The sequence below is a fragment of the Ciconia boyciana genome, chromosome 11, assembly GCF_034638445.1.
Source record: "Ciconia boyciana chromosome 11, ASM3463844v1, whole genome shotgun sequence".
Classification (NCBI taxonomy): Eukaryota; Metazoa; Chordata; class Aves; order Ciconiiformes; family Ciconiidae; genus Ciconia; species Ciconia boyciana.
The window spans coordinates 2,927,630-2,931,175 of record NC_132944.1 but is presented as its reverse complement, the minus strand read 5'-3'; the positions used below and the strand labels follow the sequence as shown (position 1 = coordinate 2,931,175).

General features: G+C 50.0%; 1 long non-coding RNA gene across 1 annotated transcript; it reads left to right on the top strand.

Annotated features, from left to right (window-relative positions):
• Positions 1 to 263: 263 nt before the first annotated feature.
• Positions 264 to 3,111, top strand: LOC140658238 (uncharacterized). The gene is made up of 3 exons (XR_012044664.1): positions 264 to 308; positions 628 to 1,110; positions 2,991 to 3,111. It is a non-coding gene; the product is annotated as an uncharacterized lncRNA (long non-coding RNA).
• Positions 3,112 to 3,546: the final 435 nt, after the last annotated feature.

Sequence of the window (3,546 nt, the reverse complement as noted above, 5' to 3'; positions counted from 1 at the left end):
CGCACCGCCGGCCGAGGGCAAAATTCGGCGTGCAGCGCCAAGGAGCCGCTGCCGGCTCCGCACGGGCGGGGCGAGGCGGGGCGGGGCGGGGCGGGGCACGGCACGGCACGGCACCCCACCCCACCCCACCCCACCCCCCCCGGCCCTGCCCAGCCGAGGGACGCGGATACCGACTGGGGAAGGAGAAGGGGAGCAGCGAGGAGCCCTGCTCCTCCTCCTGCTCCTGCTCCTCCTCCTGCTCCGCCCGCCCCTCCCGCGCCGGACGGAGCTCCCCGCGGCCGGTGCCCGCTCTGCTCCTCGCTTTGCCGGTGAGTGAACGAGGCCCGCGGCAGCGGGGGCGCCCGGGGCGGGAGCGGGGCAGGGGAAAGGAGGGAGCTGGGCCGAGGGGAGAGCGGCGGCATCCCCGCCTCGGGGGCGGGAGGGCAGCGGCCCGGCGGAGCGCTCAGGAAGGTGGCAGGCAGGCTGCGACACCTCCGCCCTCGCTCGCCCCAGCGTGGCAGACAGTGACAGCGCGGAGCACCGGGACGAGGACCGGAGGCGAAGAGAAGAAAACGCGAACAGACCAGCCCGCCTACACGCTTCGTTTTTAACAACTCTTCCTCAGCATTAATTAAGAACACTTTGCAGAAGTTGGCTGCTCCTTATCCGGCTCGTCCTGGCTAACAGCTGGCAGCGCTGTCTTCGCCCTCAGCACAGCCCAGAGCGGCAGAGGGGACCGCGGGGTCAGCGGGGAGGAGAGGGCCGCTCGTACGAGCAGACGGATGCGTAGGGCCTAATTACAAGGCGCACGGCGCTGATTATGCTTTTCCCGAGGAGGAAATAAGGTGCGGCAATACAGCATAACGAGACCAGCCAGCTCGCTTCCCCGGAGCACGCAGTGCTGGTTGCAGACCCGCCAGCGACACAGGGCGCCCGCCCGCCCGCCCGCTGCTGCCGGGCCGCACCGCACCGCACCGGGGAAGGCGGGGGCCCGGGCCGCTGCGCGCCAGCGGGGCACGGAGCACGAGGACCATGTTCGGATGGGGGAAGGAAGGGAAGGGAGACGGATCGAGCCCGGAGTCGCCGTTGTAGTTACTGGTCACCCTGACTACTTGAATGAAGAAGGTTAGGGTGAGTTTCTCTCTGCCCACAAAACATTTATGCCCTTACTTTAAGCACCTTTCTTTTGACAAATGATGAGTATCCATGAAGGAGTACATGGCTGAGAAAAGGAAGGAGGGAGGGGTTGTTTCCTTATTTTAAGGAAGAACTAGTGACTTGGCTAAAGAAAGAGCAAGATTTGCCTGAAGGTTAACCCTCATCCCTTTCTGAAGACCATCGCACTTTTGCGGGTGGGGAAGAATTCTAGATGCATTAGTTTCCACGCAGATCTTGCGGCATTTCTCAAATACATGAAAGTCCACCACGTCCTGAGAGGGGACAATGGAAGTGGGGGGCTATAGTAGGGACATAACCTGCTCTAAACCTGGGCAATTCTTGATGTAGCCTTCCCAGCTTTTCCCTTACAGACACTGAACGGGAATGATGGAGAGGAGGAATCGGGCCTCTTGGATAAGTTGCTTCTAAAGTGTTTACTTGCAAGGTGTCAGGCTCTCTAGCTCTAGGAGACCTTGTGCTCCAGCAGTTCATCTTAGCCATCTGTTTAATTCAACAGGCAACATTAAAACTGCCTGAAGAAAGGTAGGAGGTTAAGTCAGATATATATATAAAAAAGGGAAGACTTTGGACATTCAGTGCGTTATTCTAAACTATGAAGGAGCTCACCACATTACTACAGTAAGGTTACCAGATGTTTAAAGAAACTGATAACTCAACATATATTCCAAATTAGAGACAAAAAAATTTTGTACGTTAACATATCTACGTGAGCTGAAACCAAACCTTTCAGTAACAGGGTTTTCTTTTATCAACAGTACAAGGAGACAGTAAGTCCTCACATCCACTAGGATTTCTAAATTTGTGCATTTTTGTGATAAAGTCCTTCTTATAGCTTAAAAGCACCAAAAGTTCACTTGGGTTGAAATTCAAGTTCATTTTGGTAAATCCTCGAAGAAATTTCATATTGATCAGCACTTCAGTAGCTTTTGGGGGTTGCGGGGGAGGAAGATTCACAATATTCATATGATTTTCTTTGACCCTAAAGGGTTCGATCTGTCTCAAAATGTTAAAAATACTACTTTGTGGTCTTTTTTCTTTTCTTTTTTTTTTAAATAGATCCTAATAAAGTACTGGGAAGACATTTCCTATTATGACTTGCAATATAAGTATGAACATGAACAAGTTCATGCTTATCCTGACCAGACACTAACTCTGGGGCAAGGGGAGTTCTAAGATTTTTCCTTCTTTTGAAGAATAGCAACATTGGATTCTTCACTATCTACACTAAGAGCTAGAGAAAAGAGAGAACATCTTGAGGGATGTGAATCTGAACTTGAGAATTCCATCTTTGTTGAAGCTAAATGACTTTTGTTGTGAAACAATAAGTTTACTCCACATATAGCATTTCCTCAGAATTCAGAGAATTTATTCATAGGTGGGTTAATCAGGCTTCACAAGCGGTTAACTTATTCTCTGTCAGACAATGAAGCTTCCTTTATCCAATCCCAGTTCTTTCTATTGGAAACCATTAACCTGCATAGCAAATAGCAGATATAGTATTGGGGTATGCAACTGTATTGGGTCTGGCTGAGATGGAGTTAATTTTCCCCATAGCAGTGCTGTGCTTTGTATTGGTAGCTAGAAAGTTGTTGGTAACACACCAGTGTGTTGGCTGCTGCTGAGCAGTGCTCCCACAGCATCAAGGCTGTCTCCAACATTCCCCCCTCACCAGTAGGCTGGGGGTGGGCAAGATCTTGGGAAGGGACATAGCCAGGACAGCTGACTCAAACTGACCAAAGGGAGATTCCATACCATATGGCATCTGCTCAGCAATGAAAGCTGGGGGAAAGGAAGAGGAAGGGGCATTCCTTATTAAAACATTTGTCTTCCAGAGCAACCGCTACGCATACTGAAGCCCTACTTCCCGGGAAGTGGCTGGACATCGCCTGCTGATGGGAAGTAAAGAATAAATCTTTTGTTTTCCTTTGCTTCCACATGCAACCTTTGCTTTTGCTTTATTAAACTGCCTTTATCTTGACCCACAAGTTTTTTCCATCTTATTTTCTCTGCCCCATCTTGCTGAGGAAGGGAGTGATAGAGCAGCTTTGGTAGGCACCTGGCATCCAGCCAGGGTCAACCCACCACAGCAACCTCAACATTTAAAGGACTAACAACTCTTGTTTACATACATTATTTTTTTGGCTACTGATTCTCCAGTAGTGACTCACCAAGTCACTTGGAAAGAAACAGACAGATCTCAATACTTGAAAGACTGGTTGAGTTACATTTTAAAAAGTTAACTGCATTTCTGATGCAGAAGGATTAAAACCAGCTAGTTTTACAGTTCGTCAAGGGTTGGAGTAAGTAGTAACACAAGGTGGAATCCAAAAAACTCTAAAGACTTTTTGCCACCCCTGTATGAAAGATGTCCTGGTTTAGTGAGTTGGA